At 39.8% G+C, this 25,122-nt stretch overlaps 1 long non-coding RNA gene across 3 annotated transcripts in view; it reads right to left on the bottom strand.

The window, feature by feature from the left end:
* Nucleotides 1–380: 380 nt before the first annotated feature.
* LOC122555122 overlaps nucleotides 381–25,122 on the bottom strand; it is a 36,574-nt gene continuing 11,832 nt past the window's right edge. For 2 of the 3 annotated variants that reach the window (XR_006313177.1, XR_006313179.1), the window contains exons 2-3: nucleotides 23,577–23,670; nucleotides 13,290–14,599 (exon numbers count right to left, since the gene is read on the bottom strand). This is a non-coding gene — a long non-coding RNA (uncharacterized LOC122555122). Of the gene's footprint in view, nucleotides 653–13,289; nucleotides 14,600–23,576; nucleotides 23,671–25,122 lie in introns of those variants that run through there. The other variant, XR_006313178.1, reaches the window with a different exon arrangement.

Here is a 25,122-nt window from a genome sequence, read left to right as displayed (position 1 = left end):
AGTCCCACCTGCTCCAGCAATGTATAATGCTAATATCTGAACAGGTTGTTCAGAAAATATCTACAAGCCTCTTTTAGGACATTATTCAATGCAAGACTTTTTTTCATATTTCTGAAGCAGCAGATGTTTACTAACTACAAGTCTCCACATGTGCACATCATGTTGAAAACCAACTAGCCAATAAAGTTAAATAAAAAAAAACATAATCTGTACCTATAAGATAGTTTAGTTTAGAAATTGTATTTAGCAAGAAGCCTGAACAAAAATTTCATGCATTTCAATTATTTGTTAGTTCACTGTTTCTGAAGATGTTATTAATCTATTTAAAATAAATGGGTTTACATTTGGATACAAATGCATTAAACATTTATTTGCAAAAATCATCAACAATGATGATCTAACATGTAAAACAGTTTGCTAACAGAAAAGTTCCCTTAGTTAACAGTGGGTATATTACACCAGGCTTCACCATTTGGAAACCAAAAAAATGTCAATCAGTATCCATGCTTCCTAAAACTGCTCAATGCCTTTCCTGGAACAGAACATGTTTGTGAATGGCAGTTGAGAACAGATTCCACTTTGCCCCTTATTGGTAAATTAAAATTACTGACTTGAGTTGATGCTCAGAATGCATCCCAAGGAAAACCGCCATCTGTAAGAATAAAATGGAATAAGTGAAACAATACGAAAAAGTTACTCTAAAAAGAAATGATTTTGTTTCTGTTTCTTGGATTGTTACTTTACTTTTTTCCTGAAGTATTTAGTAAAATATATAACACAAAGTTTTGAAGAAACATACATTTATGCCTGGTTTATCCATGTTGGTCTCTAACACTGTCTTCCTCCTTAAGGAGGTCTTTCAGAGAGTGGTCTCATTAATGCTACATCTAGTCAGAATACAAGTTTGAATTGTTTATCTTCACTAATGATAGGATTAGATAAAGAGAACATAGGATGAGGTTTGTTTATAGCATGAAGGCTGACATAGACCAAAAGTGCCAGTTTCTGTGTAGATGGATATTTGGAAGTCAGACAAATAATTTATTTGCAGATCTAAAGCCAAGATCTATTCCTCTGAACCTAAATAAACTATTTTCTTTCCACATTCAACTCTGTGATAGGTAACAAATCTATTGAGAATCTTCCAATGCAGTGAAAGTAAGGAAAGATAAAGTCATCATTTCACTACCAGATCATAGGGCTTCTCTGTCATTAGCGAGAGAGGGAAAGATATGACTAGTGGTGGTATTAACCTGAGATTTACTACGCCAAGGGTGAGGGGAGTGATTGAGGAGAAAAGTCATTCATTGTAGTTTAGGAAATGAACCAATGCTGTTGGCATCACTCTGCATCATAAACTGACCATCCAGCCAACTAAACTAACCAACCCCAAGTGAGCTTGCTGAAGACTGAGTGTTAAATTGAAATTTCAGTGCTGAGAGATTTATTCTAGGATCCTTTGGAAAGCTAGGGAGGAGATTGCATAGCTTTTGGCTTTGATCTTTCTGTTGCCATTGTCTACAGGAATAATGCCAGATAGCAAATGTTGTCCCCTTTAATCAGCCTTGTATTGTTTTTGTCTCCAAGTTAAGAGACTTTTACTTGCTGTTACTAGCAGCACTGCATGTAAATTAATAACTAATTGACTAATTAAATAAATATGGTTAGCCAGACATAATTGTATACCATGGCTGCGACATGTAGGAATCTGTGGAATGTAGAAACTATTTTGAACTATCGTTCAGACATGCAAAGTGATTACCTCACACTTCTTCTAGTGAATTTGATCTACCACAGTTTTGTCTGCAATTAATCTATCTGAAATCCCTTTGCAATTTTCTGTTCTCATTTAGTTTTTTAAAGCATCAAACTATTCTGAGATCTTAGTATACACCTCCATAGCAGGTAGGCTTTTAACTGGGGTTTTTACTAGCTCAGAGATAGGAACATAACCACTGTGCCACAAGAGCCCTTCCAGTCCTGCATAGCCATATCTGCAGTAGTTGTCTTCAGATTGAGCAATTTTGGTTCAGATTTGTAAAAATAGATAAATCCCCTGGGCCAGATAGAATTTATCCTACAATCATCTGGGAAGGTAGGGAGGAGATTGTGGAGCCTTTGGCTTTGATCTTGAATTCGTCATTGTCTACAGGAATAGTGCCAGAAGACTGGAGATAGCAAATGTTGTCCCCTTGTTCAAGACGGGGAGTAGAGACAACACTGGCAATTATAGACCAGTGAGCCTTGCTTTTGTTGTGGGCAAAGTTTTGGAAAGAGATAGGAATTATAATCATCTAGAAAGGAATAATTTGATTAGGGATAGTCAACACAGTTATGTGAAGGGTAGGTCATGCCTCACAAACTTTATTGAGTTCTTTGAGAAGGTGACCAAACAGGTGGATGCGGGTAAAGCAGTTGATGTGTGGTGTAAATGGATTTCAATAAAATGTTTGGTAAGGTTCCCCATAGTAGGCTATTGCAGAAAATATGGAAGCAAGGGATTGAGGGTGGTTTAGTGGTTTGGATCACAAATTGGCTAACTGTACCAAGAGGTTGATGGGAGGTGTCATTCTTGGAGTTCAGTTACTAGTGGTGTGCTACAAGGATCTGTTTTGGGGCCATTGCTGTTTGTCATTTTTATAAATGACCTGGATGAGTGTGTAGAAGGATAGGTTAGCTAATTTGCAGATGACACTAAATTCAGGGGAGTTGTGGACAGTGCAGGTTACAGAGGGACATAGATAAGCTGCAGAGCTGGGCTGAGAGGTGGAAAATCAAGTTTAATGCGCAAAAGTGTGAGGTGATTCACTTTGGAAAGAGTAATAGGAATAGAGAGTACTGTGCTTATGGTAAGGTTCTTGGTAGTGTGGATGAGCAGAGAGATCTCAGTGTCCATGTGCATAGATCCCTGAAAGTTGCCACCCAAGTTGACAGGTTGTTAAGAAGGCCTACAGTGTGTTAGCTTTTATTGGTAGAAAGATTGAGTTTCGGAGCCATGAGATCATATTGCATCTGAACAAAACTCTGGCGTGGCCGCACTTGGGGTATTGCATACAGTTCTGGTCATTGTATGAAGGATGTGGAAGCATTGGAAAGGGTGCAGAGGAGATTTACCAGGATGTTGACTAGTATGGAGAGAAGGTCTTATGAGGAAAGGCTGAGTGACTTGAGGCTTTCAGTAGAGAGAAGAAGGTTAAGAGGTGACTTAATAGAGGCGTATAAGATGATCAGAGGATTAGATAGGGTGGATAGTGAGAGACGTTTTCCTCAGGTGATGATGGCTAGCACAAGCTTTCAATTGAGGGGGTGATAGATATAAGACAGATGTCAGAGATAGGTTCTTTACTCAGAGAGTAGTGAGGACATGGAATGCCCTGCCTGCAACAGTAATGGACTTGCCAACATTAAGGGCCTTTAAATGGTCATTGGATACACATATGGATAATAATGGAATAGTGTAGGTTAGATGGGCTTTAGTTTGGTTTCACAGGTCGGCGCAACATCGAGGTTCAAAGGGCCTGTAATGTTTTATGTTCTACATTCTAGATTTGCTGAGTTACAGACATTGTGGAACATCGGAGAGAGTTATATGGACACTTTGTTCCAGGAGACAGTCACATTCTTCATAAGACAGAACTTTAGAATTGGTCAAAGGTAAAAAAACAAGAGCTTGAGACTTATGAGTCAGGCAGGTATGGGAGTTCTTGATGTGCTAAAGAGACATAGCAGATTCAAAACATCAACACTGTGCTTCCCTCCAGAGATGCTGCCAGATCTGCTGTGTCTCTCCAGCAATATCTGTTTTTGTGACATAAGTAGAACTCGGAATGGTGATCAGCTGAGAGAGTTTGAGGAGTTAGTGTTTAAATTAAAGTGCAGAACATCAAAGGTAATCATATCTGTATTGTTACTTGAAAAATGGACAATTAAATACATGGCTGAAAGAATGGTGTGAGGGGTATGATTCATTGGGATGGACTCTGCTTAAAACTGGCTGTAAACAATGTCTTGGTGAGTTGTGCAACCAGGGCTGTGAACAGGGCTTTAAATGAACCGTAATGGAGAGAGTTTCAGGCACAGGGAAGTTTACAAATCCAAACAAAGAGGTTTTGGCAACAGAACAGTGTCATGTCAGGTAAAGAAAAGGAGTTGAACAGAAGAGTAACCTAACATCAATGAGTAAGGTCGATGCAGGGAAAAGTAGTAAATAATGAAATTAAAGATTATTTATCTGAATATGTGAAGCATCCACAATTGGATTCGTGAATAGTGACTGTTTAGATCTAATCTTCATTACAGAAACTTGTTTACATGGTGAAGAAAGTTGGAAAATAAATTCTGCAATGTACACAATACTTTTAAAAGACAGAATGTCAAAGGTAAAGAGTCGTTTGATAGTAAAGTATTTCATAAGGACATAAGTGAGGAAGGTTTTTGGCTCAGAGTGTAGAGGTAGCATTGGTATAAATTGAGATTAGAAATATAATGAATCAGAAAATACTGTTGGGAATAGTTTATGGGCTCTGAACAGGCCATTAAACAAGAGATTATTGGAGCATGCAACAAAAGAAATATAACAATTATGAGAAACTGGAAAGATTCAGAGAAACTGAACCAATAAAATTGGCAAGAGTGAAGGAGATGAATTGGTGGAATGTTTTCATAACAGTTTCTATACCATTTCATTGTATAATGAATTGGGGCATAAACCAGTATTGTATAATGAGATACTCCTAATTAATATTACTATAATGAACTGTTTGCTGGGGACATAATACAACTGAATTCTGTGTTAAGTTTAACAGTGACATAGTTCAATCATAAACAAGAATCTTAAACAAAGACAATGACAAATGTGTGAGGGGAACACTGGCTAAGATTAATAGGGAAAATAGATTAAGAAGTATGGCAGTCAATAAATAATAAGAATTAATTTAAAGAAACAATTCAAATTGTTAACAAAAACACATTCCATTGAAAAACAAAAGCCGAGGAAGAGAAATGCATCCGTGGCAAAATCAGTAAGTTAAAGGCAGTACTAGATTAAAAGACAAGGTTTATAAATTTGCAAAGATTAGTAACAAGTCTGAGGATTGAAAATAAAAATTGCTGGAAATCTCAGCAGTCAGGCAGCATCTGTGGAGAGAATGCAAGCTAAGGTTTTGAGTCTTTGTGACTCTTCATCAGAGCCCAAGTTTTTTAGTCCCCAATGAAGGACCACCAAAAATTGGTAAAAAGAGGGAAAAATGCATGTGCAATTACATCAACAAGAACGTAAAATCAGATTGTACCAGTTTTTCCAAATATATAAAAACAAAGACAAATTAAGATAAATAATGGATACTTAGAAGCAGAGATAGGATAAATTCTTTTACGAATAATCTAAATGATAGAAGCATTCAACAAATGCCATGTGTCTGTCTTAATAATAACAAATACAGGTTGCAAACACAAATATAGAAGGCAACCTAGATAATGCATGGAAATTAAGATATTTGTGTCAGGAAAATGAAAGTACTGAGAATATAAGGTACTAACATCCAACAAATCCCTTGGACCCGTTAATGGATGTACTTACCAGAAACGTAGTGCTGCTATTCAAGTAAGGACAGAGAAAAGAACAAAACAGCAGGATAGTCACCCTGACATCAGTTGTCAGGTAAGTACTTGAATCTATATTTAAGTAAATCTTAATGTATTTAGAAGATCACAGTATCATCTAACAAAGTTAACCTGGCTACATAAAAGGGAATTTGTGTTTGACAAATTTATCCAGGTCCTTGAGGATGCAATTAGTGAGGTAGATAAAGGGAAACAAATTGATGGAGTGTACTTGGATTTCTAAAAGCTTTTTTGATGAGGTGTCACACAGAAAATTAGAACATGTAATAGGGGCTCGTGGATTGTGGATATATGGTTATGTACTTGAAGTAAACAAAAGTAAGGTGGTAAGGACAAGCCAGGGAACTATAGACCGGTGAGCCTGATGTCGGTGGTCCAAGGTGTTGGAGGGAATCCTGAGGGACAGGATTTACACGTATTTGGAAAGGCAAGGACTGACTAGGGATAGTCAACATGGCTTTATGTATGGGAAATCATGTCTCACGAACTTGATTGAGTTTCTTAGAAGAAATAACAAAGAGGATTGATGAGGGCAGAGCGGTAGATGTCATCTATCAGTAAGGCGTTTGACAAAGTTCCCATGGGAGACTGGTTAACAAGGTTAGATATCACGGAATACAGGGAGAAATAGCTATCTGGATACAGAACTGGCTCAAAGGTAGAAGAGTGTTGCTTTTCAGACTGGAGGCCTGCGACTGGTGGATCGGAGCTGGGTCCACTATTTTTCATCATTTATATAAATGATTTAGATGTGAACATAGGAGGTATAGTTAGTAAGTTTGCAGATGACACCAAAATTGAAGGTGTAGTGGACAGCGAAGAAGGTTACCTCAGATTACAATGGAATCTTGATCAGATGGGCCAATGGGCTGAGGAGTGACAGTTGGAGTTTAATTAAGATAAATGTGAGGTACTGTATTTTGGAAAGGCAAAACAGACTTATACACTTAATGGGAAGGTTCTAGGGAGTTGCTGAACAAAGAGACCTTGGAGTGCAGGTTCATAGATCCTTGAAAGTAGAGGCGCAGCTAGATAGGATAGTGAAGGAGGTGTTTGGTATGCTTTCCTTTATTGGTCAGGGTATTGAGTATAGAAGTTGGGAGGTCATGTGCAGCTGTACAGGATGTTGATTAGGCCACTTTTGGAATATTGCGTGTAATTCTGGACTCCTTCCTATCGGAAGGATGTTGTAAAACTTGGAAGGGTTGAGAAAAGATTTACAAGAATGTTGCCATGGCTGGAGGAATTGAGCTATAGGGAGAGGCTGAATAGTCTGGGACTGTTTTCCCTGGAGCATTGGAGGCTGAGGGGTGACCTTATAAAGATTTATAAAATCATGAGGGGCATGGTTAGGGCAAATAGACAAAAGTCTTTTCCTTGGGATGGAGTAGTCCAGAAGTAGAGGGCATAGATTTAGGGTGAGAGGGGAAAGATAAAAAGGGACCTTAAGGGCAACTTTTTCACACAAAGGGTGGTGCGTGTATGGAATGAACTGTCAGAGGAAGTGGTGGAGGCCAGTATAATTACAACATTTAAAAGGCATTTGGATGTGTATATGAATAGGAAATGTTTAGAGGAATATGGGCCAAGTGCTGGCAAATGGGACAAGATTAGGTTAGGATATCTGGTCGACATGGAAGAGTTGGACCGAAAGGTCTGTTTCCATGCTCCACAGCTCTATGACTCTAATAGGTATAAAGCAAGCATTTTCAGTTTAACAAGCTGTTACTAGTGAAGATCTGTGAGGATCGTTGTGGACACCATAGTTATTTACAATCATAAATTACACAAAGAGACAGAGAGTAGTTTATCTAAGTGCATAAACAATAAAAAGCTAGTGGAAATGCAACCTGTGCAGAGAACATAGAGATTTCAAAAAATAAAAACAAGCTAAGTGATTGAGCAAGGAAATGGAGTATGGTGTGGTGAAATGCACGGTTATTCACTTTGTTTGCAAAATATAAAAGCAGAATTATCAATTGATAATCAGTCTTGATGATCAATTGATTATCAATTGATTTTCAGACTTGCTGCTATTTGTATTTACAAATGAATACAAGAACACAAAGTTAGTATGCAGGTTCAATAAGCAATTGTGAAGGTAAGTAGCTTTAGGTCTTTTTGCATTGGGTTTGAGAATAAGAGTAAAGAAGTTTTGCAACAATTATACAGAACATTGAGAATCACAACTGGACTACTGTGCACTGTTTTGGTCTCCATTTTTAAAGAGGAAAATACATGCACTGGAAGCAGTACAGCAGAGGATAGCTAGACTGGTCCCTGGGATTAGAAGCCTCTCCCATGATGAAAAGCTGAATTGAGTCTTTGCTTTCTGGTTGGGTTAGGAGAATGAGAATCTCAATGTTCACCCCATCAAGGCCCACTCAGAATTGTTTATGCTGGCAGGGTAAGTTAAAACACAGAGGCACAGCTTCAGGATAACAGAATGATCATTTTGGACTGGGAGCAAAGAAAATCATTCACTTCAAGATTTGTGAATCTTTGGAATTCTCTGTCACAGAGAGATGTGGATGTTCCAACATTGGCTAGATTTAAAGTTGGGACTGACAAATTGTTGGTTTCTCCAGAAACAAGGGTAATTAGGAAAAGGTGGGAAAGTGAAGTTGAAACTTAAGAACAGTCATGATCAAATTGAATAATGGAAAGATCTTGATGGGTTATTTGGTCTAGTCCTGCTTCTATTTCTTGTGTCCTTGTGACTCTTGGATGTAACATGGCTAACAGATAGATGAGAGGCTATTTGCTAAATGTTTTAAAGCACTATTATTATTGAAAACTCAGATAGCCTTGTTCCTTTTTTCTTGATTTTAGCTTGTCTTCTATTGTTGGAAGCAACACACCAAAATTATGATCTTGACATCAAATTCAATTTAAGTTTAGAAATTATTTTCTGTTAAAGCAAACTCACAATAGATAGGAGTAGAGAAGTTACAAAAGGGCACTGATAAACTAAGTATGTGGGCAAAACCAGGAAAGATGGTATTTAATGTGTGAAAATGTGAGATTGGGATGTAAGATGGACCAAAGTATTGTTTAAAAATGTACAGAAATTAGGAATCTGGATAAACAGAAAGATGTAGGGGTCCAAGTACAGAAATCATCAATAATTACAAATCACTCATTTCAAGGGTAATTGGTGATGGACAACAAATGTTGGGTCTTGCCAACAATGCTCCCATTCTATAAACTAATAAACACAATTTAAATGGTTTGTAAATTGTTATTTTAAGATTTCTGGAAAGCAGTAGAAGTAATATCATAGTTATACAAAGCTCTGCCTTGATCCCAATTAAAGTACAAAGTTAATTTTGAACACCATGCCTCAGGGAGGATATTTTGGCATTTCAGAGATGCAGTTCAGATTAATCAGAATTAAGCAGGAGTTAAGAGCATTAATTTATAAGGACAGGCTGCATAGATAAGTTTTGTAGAAAGAGAGGATGTACCTTCTCTGGTGGCAGAGTGCAGATGAAGGGGACATAACTGTTGATTAGGAATGATGTTAACAAGCATTTCTTTACACAGACAGCAATGTTCTACTACTGTTTCTATGAAGGGAAACTCTCAGGCATTGGTATGATGCATGTTGATGATTTTCTATGGGGACATTGAGCAATTTGTTTACAAGATTGAAAAGGAATTTAAGATTGCTTTGGGGGCTATATATATTTATAAATATGTAGATTTTTAAATTAACCAGTTCAGATGCGCTACAATAAACTTGTGAAGGAGGTGGGACTTGACTCGAGGCTTCGTGGCTCAAAGGCATGAATACTCCCACCTTGAATCAATAATCTTTAGTGTTACTTATATTCTGATAAATCATGTTAGGTTTTCAAAAAAGCTAATGTTTAAATAATAAACAGCAGTTAAGAAGCTTGCTTTGACAGTTGGATGCACTGTGCACACTTATAAGATCAGATGCCAGTGATCACATGGATAATGCCACCACTGTCATTGTAGCCTTTCTGTTTCCACAGAGATAATGCAGAAAGAGACAGTGATTAGGACATTGTCAGCAAGTCCAGCAAGAACACCACCACCCATCAGCAACTTCACAACTTCCAGAGAGGGAAAGAACAGGTCAAGATCCCTCAAAGAGGTGCATGAGAATGATGAGAACTTGGATCTACAGATCTCACTGTCATTCCCTTCAATTATCTGAAAGGCAGCACAGGACTGATTAAGGCTGTGCTAGGCCATCATAACCAGACTGTGTTATCTGTGAGGGCAGGACTTGCTCTCAAAAAGACTGATTGCAATCCCATCCAAGCTATCAAAGTCACAGCTGATCTGAACTTTATGTCAGATGCTTATTTTCAAGCGGCACCTGGGATGCAGTGTGGCATCCCTTATGCTCAACTCATAAATAAATCTGGGATGTTACTGATACCTTTCTGTCCAGAATGCAGCACTTCACATCCTTCCCTTGTGACAATGAGTATCAAGCAGACCGGACTGTGGGATTCTCCTCCATTGCTGGCTCTCCTTTCTGGTTGTACCCTTATTGTAACTGGCAGACTTTATCAACTGAAAAAGCCTTTTCTCCACAAATGTTCAAAGCATATATGAGCATTGGTGCCAAATTCATGTCACCTTTATGATGCAAGATGAAGATACAACACTGCTCATGATTCCACTAAGGCCATAATAATGAAACAGACCATTTCTCACCTGAGAATGAGGTTTTGATGCCTGGACCACTCCGTCAGGGCTTGCGCCAGAAAAAGTGTGCTGCATCAATCTGACATGCTGTGCTCTTCACAATCAGAGCCAGCACAGAGGCAATGTCCAAGATGCAGAGGGAATGGGAAATCAACAATGAGAATGAAGATGTTGCTGCTAAATAGAGCATTCACCAGAAAGTTTGTCTAAGGTAGTGTGTCAGGGCAATGTATCACGAAGCCTAAGAGACCAGAAACAACATAATAGCTACTCGCTTCCAGGATGAATGATCTGGATTTGATTTTGTTTAGATATTTGCGATTCTGTTACAAGTCTAACAAAAAGCGTCTGCTAAAAACAAAGGACATTGGGAAATTATTTATGTGGATGACTTATTTCTGCAGTCCTTCTTCTTTTGTGTTGCTAAATACGATGCACCTACGACAGAAGGTGCAAAACTTAACCTACGCTTGGGAAATAAGGCCAAAGTGACCAAGATGTCAGTGGAGGAGAGCTTTGGGGCCAGGACCATAATTATATTAATTTTGAAATAGTGATGGAAAAGGATAGACTGGATCAAAAAATTAAAATTCTAAATTGGAGGAAGGCCAATTTTGACGGTATTAGGTGAGAACTTTCAAAAGTTGATTGGGGGTCGATGTTCGCAGGTAAAGAGATTGCTGGAAAATAGGAAGCCTTCAGAAGTGAGATAACGAAAGTCCACAGACATAATTTTCCTGTTAGGGTGAAAGGCAAGGCTGGTAGGTGTAGGGAATGCTGGATGACTAGAGAATTTGAGGTTTCGGTTAAGAAAAAGTAAGCATACGTCAGGTATAGACAGCAGAGATCGAGTGAATCCTTAGAACAGTATAAAGACAGTAGGAATGTACAGTACTTAAGAGATAAATCAAGAGTGCAAAAAGGGAGATAGCTTTGACAAATAGCGTAAAGGAGAATCTAAAGGGAGCTTATAAATACATTAAGGCCAAAAGGGTAACTAGGGAGAGAATAGGACCTCTCAAAGATCAGCAACACAGCCAATATGTGGAACTGCAGGAGATAGGGGAAATAGAAAACAAGTATTTTGCATCAGTGAGAAGGACAAGGAAGATATAGAATGTGGGGAAATAGTTGGTGACATCTTGAAAAATGTCCTTATTAAAGAAGAGGAAGTGCTGGATGTCTTAAAATGTATAAAAGTTGATAAATCCCCAGGATCTGATTAGGTGTACCCTAAGACACTGTGGGAAGCTGGAGAAGTGATTGCTGGGCCTCTTGCTGAGACACTTGCATCAGCGATAGTCACAGGTGAGGTGCCAGAAGACTGGACCAACAGCATGCCAGAATCATTAACTTGATTGAGTTTTTTGAAGAAGTAACGAAGAGGATTGATGAAGGCAGAGCAGTGGACGTGATCCAAATGGACCTCAGTAAGGCATGCGACAGGGATCCCCATGGGACACTCATTAGCAAGCTTAGATCACATGGAATTAAGGAGAACTAGCCATGTGGGTGCAGAACCGACTCAAAGTTAGAAGTTAGAGAGTGCTGGTGGAGGGTCGCTTTTCAGACTGGAGGCCTATGACCAGTGGTGTGCCACAAGGATTGGTGCTGGGTCCACTGCTTTTCATCATTTATGTAAATGATTTGGATGTGATCATAGGAGTTATAGTTAGTAGGTTTGCAGAAGACACCAAAACTGGAGGTGTAGTGAACAGCGAAGAAGGTTACCTCAGAGTACAATGGGATATTGATCAGATGGGCCAATGGGGTTGGCAGATGGAGTTTAATTTAGATAAATGTGAGGTGCTGCATTTTGGCAAGGCAAATCAGGGCAGGATTTATACACTTAATGGGAATGTCCTGGGGAGTGTTGCTGAACAAAGAGACCTTGGACTGTAGGTTCGTAATTCCCTGAAAGTGGAGTCGCAGGTAGATAGGATAGTGAAGAAGGCGTTTGGTATGCTTTCCTTTATTGGTCAGAGCATTGAGTATAGGAGTTGGGAGGACATGTTGTAGCTGTACAGGACATTGGTTAGGCCACTGTTGGAATATTGTATGCAATTCTGGTGTCCCTCGTATAGGAAGGACATTGTGAAACTTGAAAGGATTCAGAAAAGATTTACAAGGATGTTGCCACGGTTGGAGGATTTGAGATATAGGGAGAGGCTGAATAGGCTGGGCTGTTTTCCCTGGAGCGTTGGCGGCTGAGTGGTGACCTTATAGAGGTTTATAAAATCATGAGGGGTATGAATAGTATAAATAGACAAAGTCCTTTCCCTAGGGTGGGGGAATCCAGAATTTGAGACCATAGGTTTAGGATGAGAGGGGAAAGATTTAAGTGGGACATAAGGGGCAACATTGCATGGAGAGAGTGGTACGTGTATGTAATGAGCTGCCAGAGGAAGAGGTTGAGGCCGGTAAAATTATAACATTTAAAGGCATCTGGATGGGTATATTAATAGGAAGTATTTAGAGGGATATGGGCCAACTGCTCAACAGATGATGCCATCTCCACCACCCTCAATCTGGCCCTCAACCACCCGGATAAAAAGGACATCTATGTCAGGTTACTGTTCATCGATTTCAGTTCTGTATTTAACGCTATCATTCCTCAGCATCTGATTGGAAAGCTGAGTCTGCTGGGCTTGTATACCTCCCCCTGTGACTGGATCCTGGACTTTTTGACTGGGAGACCTCAGTCAGTCCGGACTGAGAACAGCATCTTCAACACCATCACACTGAACATGCCCCCCCCCCCCTCCCCCCCCAAACCCCCAAGGGCTGTGTGTTCAGCCCATTGCTGTTCACCCTGCTAACACATGACTGTGCAGCGATATACAGCTCAAATCATATTATTAAGTTCTCTAATGACACATAGTAGTAGATTTCATTCGCAGGAACGATGAGTCAGCGTATAGAGAGGAGGTGCAGCAACTAACGTACTGGTACAGAGCAAACAACCTGTCTCTGAACATGGACAAAATAAAGAGATGGTTGTTGACTTCAGGAGGCCATGGAGCGATCATTTTCACCGGACATTGGCTCCCTAGTGGAGATCATGAATAGCACTAAATTACTTGGCATTCACCTGGTGGAGAATCTCTTCTGGTCCCTCAACACCATTTCCATTACCAAGAAAGCCCAGGAGAATCTCTACTTTTTGCATCGGTTGAGGAAAGTCCACCTCCCACCCCCCCATCCTCACCACATTCTGCAGAGGGCTCATTGAGAGTACCCTGAGCAGTTGCATCACTGCTTCACTTGGGAATTGCACTGTCTCAGATTGTGAGATCCTACAACGGCTAGTGTGGACAGCTGAGAAGACCATCAGGGTCTCTCTTCCCTCCATTACAGACATTTACTCCACAAAACTAATAGCATTGTGGACGACTCCATACATCCTTCATGTGAATTCTTCTTGCTCCTGCCATCTAGCAGAAGATACCGGAGCATTCAGTCTCTTACGGCCAGACTGTACAATAGTTTCTTCCCCGAATTACACTCTATTCCATTTGCAATTTTCGGATGACTTTTTGAATTGCTGCTAAAACAATGTTTTATTCATGGTCATTCATTGTTACATTGTAATTTGTCCACCACTGTGCCTATTGTCTTGTCTTGTCAGGAATTACTCTTCTGCCTTGCATGGTTTGCACTTTTCTATGCACTTCATGCTGCCCTGTGTGTGACTGTACTCTTGTGTAGTCTCTGTGTTCATATAGCACCTAGGTCCTGGAGGAACGCTGCCTTGTTTTTATTGTATCAGCTGTATATGGTAGACACAACAAATAAAGCTACTGTACTCTACTTTAAGTGCTGGCAAATGGGACTAGATTAATTTAGGATATCTGGTCAGCATGGCCAAGTGTGACCGAAGGGTCTGTTTCTATGCTATATATCTCTATGACTCTAAATGTTTCATTATCTACATGATTGCACCCATGATGATGTCTTCAAGTAACTCTACTTTAAAAATATCCACACATAAAAGGTTCTAGGGAAAAGCAGCAGTAAGACAGTGTGTCAGCACTGCAAGGTGCTAATGTTAAATAGCTTTTAAGGCATCAAACAGGAAATGTCATCCATGCGTTGTGTAGAGAAATGTCCCATAATAGCAACCAAGTTGAGAAGAATCCTGAGTCACACAGCATTGCCCTTTGATGTGACACAGTGCTCGATACTGGCCACTCCGGTGTTTTCCTATCTTCCTGGTGGTGGAAATTTGAATAAAGAATCGTGCACCTTGTGTCTTTCACTGTGTCTCACACCTGCACACACACCATGGGCGCTGGGGAAAAGAAAAAAAACCATCAGGAGTGAAAAAGAAAAAAAAAGAATTCTGAGGAAACTACCTTTGACTCTTCCATTTTTGGTAACCCTTCAATACTTCACGAGGTTACCCTGAAATGCTTGAGCATTCTCTAGCAAAGCTTAAAACCCGGGAGAAGAAGTGCATGGTGTAGCTTTTCACCCTATGGGGAGAGTAGCTACCTGAACTATCCATTTTATATCATCCATCTTTAAATGGCAGTATACTCCATTGAAAAGCTGATACATAGAATAAACCTTTGCCTCCATAGATGTGTGAAGTTATCACTGATTCCAGACACTCTCTCATGAGGTGGGTCTAAGTGTGGAAATATTTGCCTCAGTGTTGTCCATATGAAGAAATAATGCAGATCATGCTCCTGCATCTAGATAATCTTTGAGTTGGTAGAGGGTACTAGTAAAAGCATTGCTTATTCATCCTGTGAGGATTCAGCAGCTTCCTCCTCAGAGGTGGATGTGGAGCTAAGGGGCTCTGGTCTTGTCTCTTCGCAGAGTTTCGCTTGGTGCTGCTAATGTCTGTGTAAGAGAAGACAGAGAGTTTGTTGTAGCAGATGTATGAAAGCTTATGCATATTAAGAATGAGTTAGCACTGATAGTAATGGAAAAGCAGCATGGCACTGCACAATGAAGCTATTGGGTTGATTGCCCTTTGGGTGTCTCTCTGTCTCTACGAGTGGTCCTATTCTCCTCTGGCCAAATGCAGAAATTTCTCCTTGGAGGGATTAAAGACTCTGATGTCCATTACCACCCCCACCCACCCACCAGGTCTGAAACTCTCGACCTGGTTAATGAACTGTCTTTACTTGTGGTGAGACAAAGAGAGGGATTGATTGTGATGGAAATGAATGGAATAGCAGTTAGTGGTCATGAGCAGGAGAGGTGGTGAAGTGCCCCAGTCAGCAAGTAGGGCAGGAATTGTTAGTAGTTTGGGAGGATGCAGTAGGTGAACGCCATTGAGTGGAAATGATGTTTGCAATAATGAGTGTTATAGTCTATGACCTTTGATGAGGTATGTGTGCAGTGGCAGAGTTGGTGTGAGATCTGGCCCTGTGAGTGTGAGCTTGCAGAGAGAAGATAGTAGTAGTTACCCTTACTTAGCACAGTAGATCATTCAGCTTCTTCCTGCACTTTTGGGCATCCCTTCCGCTTTTAAACACAGCAATGGACTGTGCAGCTCTTTGTGTCAAAATAGTCTGGACTAGTTGGTGTTGTCGCCTTTGGAAGTCAGTAGAAAAAGGACTGGCCTCTTCTCAACCAGCCCATCCACCAGCACCTCCAGCTTTCTCAACTGGAAGCAGGGAGTGGGCATGGTTTTCCTCTGTGACAACTTTAAACATTAGGATTGAGCACAGCACTTTGTGAGAAGTTCCTGGCTTTGCAGCATCTGAACTGAGTGCGGTTGGGCTTTAAATATGGTGTCACAGGTATGTAATCCAGAAAGTCTCACCAGCGGCAAGTACCTCTGCCATGTAATTCTCTGAGAATTGCACCTAACAGCTCAGTGCACAATTAATGAGGTGAAAACCATGAGAAAATTCACCCTAGGCTGCGGTGAACGAGTCAATTACAACTGGCAAAATTCAGCCCAATTATAATGTATCCATCAACATAAGACTTGTAAACAAAGTACAAACTGAGAATCATTATTAAGCATGATGAATTGGCAGCATGGGATAATGCAGTGTACACAATTTCCCATTTCAGTGACTTGAACAAAGCAATGTCATATGTGCAATATTTGAAAAGTGGAATACCTACATCCATTATTTTTTCCCATTTAATTGCACATTTCAAACAGAGTGAGAAGAAAGGGAATTATGGAGTTGAATGCTGACATTTTATTTTGGTCAGCTTGTGAAAAGTGACCTGCAGCATTTTGTCTGGGAATGGGAATTTGCAAACTTACTTAGCATAGAGTCATAGAGATGTACAGCACGGAAACAGACCCTTCTGTCCAACTTGTCCATGCAGACAAGATATCCCAATCCAATCTAGTCCCACCTGACAGTGCCCGGCCCATACCCCTCCAAATTCTTCCTATTCATATACCTATCCAGATGCCTTTTAAATGTTGCAATTGTACTAGCCTCCACCACTTTCTCTGGCAGCTCATTCTATACGCATACCACCCTCTGCGGGAAAATGTTGTGTGAAAAGGTATCTTTCCCCTCTCACCCTAAACCCGTGCCTTCTAGTTTTAGACTCCCTCACTTCAGGGAAAAGACTTTGTCTATTTATCCTATCCATGCCCCTCATGATTTTATAAACCTCTATAAGGTCACCCCTCAGCCACCAACGCTCCAGGGAAAACAGCCCTAGCCTATTCGACCTCTCCCTATAGCTAAAATCTTCCAACCCTGGCAACATCCTTGTAAATCTTTTCTGAACCCTTTCAGGTTTCACAACATCTTTCCGATAGGAAGGAAACCAGAATTGCACACAATATTCCAACAAGGGCCTAACCAATGTCCTGTACAGCCGCAACATGACCTCCCAACTCCTGTACTCAATACTCTGACCAATAAAGGAAAGCATACGAAACGTTTTCTTCACTATCCTATCCACTTTCAAGGAGCTATGAACCTGCACTCCAAGGTCTCTTTGTTCAACAACATTCCCTAGGACCTTACCATTAAGTGTACAAGTCCTGCTAAGATTTGCTTTCCCAAAATGCAGCACCTCGCATTTATCTAAATTAAACTCCATCTGCCACTTCTCAGCCTATTGGCCCATCTGATTAAGATGGTCAAGCAGTCAAGTGGATAAAAGGCATTTCTATGATTGTAAGTTGCTTGTGGAAATATAGGAAATATGTCATTCTCTGGTAAATTTGGATGTAATGAAAAACATTTCATGGAATATTTTAAAGTTTGTTCAAAATAGTATTTGTTGCCCTCTTGTGGTTTCAGATAGAAATCATCATTGTATGACATTTTCACAATCTGCTTTTATATGTACTTTTACTCACACAACTTCAATAACTCAAAGGTGCTATAAGATGCCATTCAATAAATGTAATCCAGTCCACAGGATCCAATACTTCTTTTGCTTCCCAAGATGTTTTGTTCTTCAATCCCTTTCTCCAGTTTATTTCACTCCACAGGAGGTGAAGGGTGATTGGTACCCAAACAGAAATTTGCTTAATTAGTGGTTAAAGACAACAGCTTCCAGCAAGTGGTGGGAGAAAATAACCAGCTTTCTTCAGGTTTCAGGTACTTTGACAACATACAGAGACTGAGAACCTCACCTTCAGCAGTTTGAGGGCTCCTGTAAATCCTCAAGCTGTTTAACTGCCCAGGAGTCAGCCAGAGAGCTGTTGTCAGGCTGATAACTTCCAGCATTCACAACTGGGTACATTTGCAGAAACCAATCAGCTACCCATTGCTAGATGAATCTTTCTCTGCACACTTACTGCGGTGCCTTACTTTCTGATCTCAGCTCCCCCACTGCTTGTAAAGCAACAGTGTAAAAAGTTTAGTAATGAGTTTTCCTAGTCTCTAATTCTTTCCCTAGTCCTTGGTTTTAAAATAGCCCTTTTCTATTTAATTCACAATCAAAAAATGAAGAAAATGAAAGGATGCAGTTTTTACATTATGTTACCTCACACAGCATAAGAAATATATGTGGGTGATGTAGCACTGAAAGAAATAAGAGCAATTTATTATAGCATGTGGTATTTATGATCAAGGCTCCCTGTCTCATTCCTAATGAAGGGCTTTTGCCTGAAATGTTGATTTTTCCTGCTCCTCAGATGCTGCCTGATCTGCTGTGCTTTTCCAGCACCACTTTAATCTAGACTTTCATTGAATGATACTTACTCTCCAAACATAAGGCATGCTTGGGATGGTAATTCCTTCCCCATTATTTGCATAAAAATGCATCAATAAAGTGCAAAAATCTTGTTTTGTTGCATGTCACTGATCATTACTTTGGTAGTATACCCTATACAGTGGACTCAAGTTTTGAGTGAGGACAGTGAGCTGATGGTGATCTGATATTGTCAAACCATTTCAAGAACTGCAGTCCATTGTCAGAATTATCATTTCTAGTTCATTGAATGAAATGAAAACAGTACAATGAATGCTAAGGTATTGAATAATAGGAAGTTTGGAGAAGTGATCCATCAGCAGGATGTAATCATCCTTATGCACTGTGAACATTGTCTGTCGTTCTTTTGTCTAAGGAGTGTGAGGAGCATTGTGTAGAAATATAGATTCTCTCTGCTGCTAGTTTGTTCGCTTTTGCCATGATTCACATGCCTTCAGGTTCTATACCTTGATTCATCCCTGGCTAGTACACAGATTCGCATTCACAGTGAAAAAAATCACTGTCCCAAGCCTGTTACCTGTGTAGCACCGATTATTGAGTGTTGACGTTGCTCCCCCTTGTGCCAGGTCCTGTGTTCAGTATCTATGTGTCCCCGGTGTAATCTGGTCATGATATCTTGGTTTTAGGTCTTTCTTGTCCATGAAAATTAGTTTCCTCGGTATATGAAGTTCATCTATGTATGGCCAAAATTGATGAATATTCTCTGGAACTTATTTAATATTGTCAGGCCATCCCTGGATAATGGTCTTTCAAAACACTTGTAGTTGCTCATCTTCAGCTGTTGGCAATTACACTGTTTACATTGACTCTGGTCAAAGTGTAATACATCATTTTAAGAATGTAATCAACCTCAGCTTATTCAATTGAGTATCATGTTGTCTGTTCCATCACAATTGGAGTAATTTGAATCTCGTGAACTATGAAGGTACTGAAATCTGTACATACTGGTAGTTGGGCCATGGTTTGATTGATGGTTTCTATTAAGTGGAAGATTTCAGTAAACCAAAATGAGCATGCAGTATGATTCTACCAACTCACAGAATTGGGAATCTGTTATGAACCGTCACTTGTAGGTTGTCCCAGGCAGTATTACATGCAGAGTTACATATCTTTCAGGATGTATGTTGGTAATATGTTGATAATAGGTCCTGTGTTGATTTTAGTTTTTAAGTTACATCAATCTGCCTTTTCAGGACATGTGATGTGAATGGTCTTAAGAATTTATGATTGCCATATAGCATCAATATGATATGTAAGATTCAAAACCTATAAAATCTAAAAGATACAGCAAGCTTGATCATCTTTCGAAATGTATCTTTCATTCGGTTCATTATGTTTGCATTTGTGCATGTTTTTAATAGGTCCCTTGCTCCCAGTGTTGTGGTGAGATACTGCCTTTTCAGTCATAGAATCATTCCTGATGAAGGGCTTTTGTCCGAAACATCGATTTTCCTGCTCCTCGGATGCTGCCTGACCTGCTGTGCTTTTCCAGCACCACTCTAATCTTGAATAGAATCACAGAATCCCTACAGTGTAAAATCAGTCCATTCAGCCCATCGAGTCTGCACTAACCCTGTGAAAACTATCCCACTCAGGCCCATCTCGTAATTTTATTCCCGTAATCCTGCATTTCGCATGACTGATACACCTATAGATCCGTGGGCACTATGGGCAATTTAGCATGGCTAATCCACCTAACCTTGCACATCTTTGGAAGAAGTTGGAAATTGAAGTACCTGGAGGAAACCCAAGCAGACACGGGGAAAATGTACAAACTCCACTCAGATAGTTGCACAAGAGGGGAATCAAATCCAGATCCCTGGCATTGTGAGGCAGTAGTGCTAACCACTGAGCCACCATGATGCACTGTCCCATTACCTGTGTTCTGTTCTGGGGTTTGGTTTGTCCTTTGGAAGCACATTCTATACACAACTCAAAAGGAGTAAATATTACCAATGATCTATCCTGGTCCATCCACCTTGATGTTACAAAAGGCTACAGACATTTTGCATGTCCACAATGACTCTTACTGATTTTTATAGCTACACCACAGAAAGCATACTATTCAGGTCACAGCTTGGTATGGCAACTGGTCTGCCCAAGATGGCAAGAAATTACAGTGTTTGTGAATGCAGCCCAGTCCATCATAAAGACTAGCCTTCTGTCCATTGCCTCAGGAAAGCAGCCAATATAATCAATGACACTCCACACCCAAGTTATATTCTCTTCCACCCTCTTCCATTGGGCAGAAGATACAAGATTTTGATAACATGTACCAACAGATTTAAGAACAGCTTCTTCCCCACTGTTATCAGACTTATGAATGGACCTCTCATATATTAGAGTTGACCTTTCTCTTCACCTTTTCTACAGCTGTAACACTGTACTCTGCATTTTGTTCTATTACATATGTAAGGTATGATTTGTGGTAAGCATGCAATATAATACTTTTCACGGTATCTTGGTATATGTGACAATAATAAATCAAATCAAAATCAATGTTCTTCAGTGCCACATGATTAGCAGATGTGCAGCAAACCTGGATTGCTACTGAATGGTGTGACAAACTATATTGGTTACAAATCTTGTTGGTTAGATGAACTTTACTAACAGCAGTAATAGTGTTGGTTGTGCTAAAGCATTTAATTGTTGGCCTGTCACTATGGCTTCACATTTCTCTCCATCCTCAAGCAATGTAACAATGGCATAGTACTTTTCATCACCCAGAAAATCTTTCATGAAGACTTTAATCAGTGTAGCGACAACCAACAATTTAGTGAGTCTCTCTGAGAGTCTTTCTTTTGAGAAATCACATTCATGACCTTTGTCACAGGATGCTGCAGCAAAGTCACCATTAAACCCTAGGGTAGAACCTTTAGGAGCCTGAGAAACATGACTATGGTGTAGTCTATGACAGAATCACGCAAGAAGTCCAGTAAGGCCTAGCTTGACATCTGAAGCAATTCATTGCAATTTTTGGGCTTTGCAAGTATTTTGCTGGGCAGCAACGAGTCACCAATCAAGGGGATTATAGCTTGGTAAAGGCCATATTGATGCTGCGTATTGTCTCATTTAGTATTCAGCTGCCTATCTTACCGAACAAAACAAGTAAGATTTACGTCAGAAATTGTTGACCTGGAAATCAGAGCAGGTAACTTTCAGCGTACCACAGGCACAATGGTCCAAGGCAATTGGCATTCAGCACTTCCTAATCCTTTGCAACCATTTTGTACTAGTTTTATGCTTCTGAATACTTATAGTCTTGGATTTCCAATTGGAAAACCAACTGATGTGACAAATGGTCCCGAGGGTAAAAATCAGAACAACTAATGTTTACACTTATGGAAACATAACTCCTGGCAAAAAAAGACAGAAAATAATTGCGAATTGAGTGAAATATGCCTATCTCAACATTACTATGTCTTCTGACTTACCATCTTTTATAGTCACCATTATCCAGCAATCCCGGATATTTGGTTTACATTAACAAATACTGGAAAATTGTTTTTAAAAATCTTCAGCTTATAAACAATAAAGAAGTTACAACGTCACACAGTTTTAATAGGCAGAATGACCTACTCCACCTCCTTTATTTCATGTCGCTGCTCCCTGTCTTATATTTTGCTTAAAACACTAACACAAGGCAACTTTTGAGAGCAACATAACCACGTTTGTGTTTTAAGAGATCATTTTCCATTCTAGAGAGTAAATTCCTAGTTGGCTGGGGATTGTGAGGAGCTCTGGACTCCCAGTACACTCTGGAAATTATTTTAAGGAATCAGAGATGATTACAGTACATTGTCTGCCTGAAACAGACGTGATATCAAGTACACAGAGATTCAGTGTACGTTTCTGCCCAGTTGAATAAAAAGAGATCACAAGTTTAAATGTATTTGCTTATGTAGGCGAAACCCATGCTAGTCTACTACTATAGCCTGTGCTGCAATCTTACAGATCTACCTATGATATAAAGATAGCTCCAGTTTTGTTTGTATACCATGATTAAATATAAGACCAGTATGATCAGAAAATGCTGGTTAAAGCTATTGGTTCCCATTGAAACTAAGGAGAAGATCCTGACATTTAGAAAATAAATTAAGATAAATGATTTGTAATGTTGTAGAACAGAGGGTTCAGGTACATAATTCTTTGACATTTGCATCACATATAGGTGGGGTGGTGAAAAAGGCATTTGGCATACTTGCCTTCATTGCTCAATCCTTTGAGTATAGGAGTTGGGAATGTTAAGATTGTAAAGGACATTAGTGAGACTCCTTCTGGAATACTGTGTCCAGTTTTGGTCGCCCAGTTATAGGAAAGATATTAAGCCAGAGGAGATTCAAAAGAGATTTACCAAGGTATTGCTGGATCTGAAAGGTCTGAATTATAAAGAAAGGCTGGGACTTTTTTCACTGGAGCGAAGAAGGTTGAGGAGCGATCTTAAAAAGTTTATAAAATAATGAGGGATGTAGATAAAGTTAATGGTAGTTGTCTTTTCCTTAGGATGGGGGATTTCATAACGAGGGGATACATTTTTAAGGTGAGAGGAGAGATTTAAAAAAGACACGAGGGGCAAATGTACACTGAGGGTGATCCGAATGTGGAATGATCTTCCTGAGGAAGTGGTGGATGTGTTTAAAATTGCAATGCTTAAAAGGCATTTAGAAAAGTACATGAATAGGAAATATTAGGAGGGATATGGGCCAGGATCAGGAATGTGGGACTAGTTTAGTTTGGGATTATGTTCAGCATGGACTGGTTGGACTGAAGCTCTATGACTCTTTAACACATTATTATCATGCAGTCAATTGTCATTTGGCACCCTTTAAGAAATTACATAAGGTTACATTTTTAAATACAGTAATCAATTTTTGAATCACCAGTCCAGAATACACTGTACAATAGTGTATGATTTGATTTGAACTAATGGATGTTAACAGGCTATTCACTGGAGACTTAAATCTGTTAGAAAGATGAATATAAGCAAGCTATGCCACATCTACCCATGTATACAAGAATAAATGATAAACAGTTTATAGTATAGAACTGGCCTGAAACCATGAATTGATATGCTGTGAGACAAATTTGATTCACCTGGGAACACTTACTTGGAGTTTGTGGTAGATAATGTTTTGCAAAACATAAATCTTTTCATTTCCATTTCAGTTGACTCTCTAATTTGAAGACCAGTTTAGTTTGGATCTGCAGAAAGAAAGTGGTACATTTTTACCCTGGAAATGCGCACCAGTCCAGTTCATTTCTTCGAAATGTGATAAACAGTCAATTAATGATGGAAAACATCAAAATACAAAGCATAAGTATTAAGTTCTCCAACAGTATAGGTCTTGCTTTAAAGGAATGAGTCAATTTGCATTTCCTTTTTACACTTGCTTTTTTATAGAATCATTGTATCCCGACAGTGTGGCAGCAGGCCATTTGGCCCATTGAGTCCACACCGACCCTTCAAAGAGCAACCCACCCAGACCCATGCCTGTACCCCATAACCCTGCATTTCCCGTGGCCAATCCAGAAACTCAGAAAACTAACTGCCATTGATTCTGGAAAAGTATCTTTTGACACTCAGGCATAATACCTGGGAGACCATGGATCTCAGAATAGTTTAAAAAATTTCAAAGTTGAAGATAGAACATAACAGCACAGTACAAGCTCTTCGGCCCTCAATGTTGTGCCGACCTTTTATCTTACTCTAAGATCAAACTAACCTTCAAAGCTTCACTTTACTATCGCACATATACCTATCTAACAGTCGCTTAAATGCCCCTAATGTATCTGACTTTACTACGACTGCTGGCAGTGCATTCCACACACCCACCACTCCCTGTGTAAAGAACCTACCTCTGACATCTCCCTTAAACCTTCCTCCAATCACCTTAAAATTATGCCCCCTTGTGATAACCATTTCCACCCTGGGGAAAAGTCTCTGGCTATCCACCCTATCTATGACTCTCATCTTGTACACCTCTAAGTCGCCCTTCTTCTCTCCCAATAAGAAAAGTCCTAGCTGCCTCACCCTTTCTTCATAAGACATGCCCTCCAGTCCAGGCAGCATCCTGGTAAAACGGGGGAGAGGGACCAGCAGGAGGTCATTCTCCCTGTGTCTGCGTGACTTTCCTCCAGGCACTTTGGTTTCCTCCCACAGTCCAAAGATGTGCAGGCTTGGTGGATTGGCCACGGGAAATGCCTGTTAACATCATTAGTTCAAATCAAATCATACACTATCAGTCTAGTGTATTCTAGACTGGTGATTCAAAAATTGATTACTGTATTTAAAAATGTAACCTTATGTCATTGGAATCAATGACATTGGAAGGGAAAAGGTTGAGACTCTGAAGGGAGATTACAGAGAGTTAGGCAGAAATTTAAAAAGGAGATCCTCAAGGGTAGTAATATCTGGATTACTCCCAGTGCTACGAGCTAGTGAGGGCAGGAATAGGAGGATAGAGCAGATGAATGCATGGCTGAGGAGCTGGTGTATGGGAGAAGGATTCACATTTTTGGATAATTGGAAGCTCTGTTTGGGTAAAAGTGACCTGTACAAGAAGAACGGATTGCACCTAAATTGGAAGGGGACTAATATACTGGCAGGGAAATTTGCTAGAACTGCTTGGGAGGATTTAAACTAGTAAGGTGGGG

This window comes from Chiloscyllium plagiosum, chromosome 12 (genome assembly GCF_004010195.1).
Source record: "Chiloscyllium plagiosum isolate BGI_BamShark_2017 chromosome 12, ASM401019v2, whole genome shotgun sequence".
NCBI lineage: Eukaryota > Metazoa > Chordata > Chondrichthyes > Orectolobiformes > Hemiscylliidae > Chiloscyllium > Chiloscyllium plagiosum.
The sequence above is the reverse complement of the archived record's forward strand: the minus strand, read 5'-3'. Positions and strand labels throughout refer to the sequence as shown.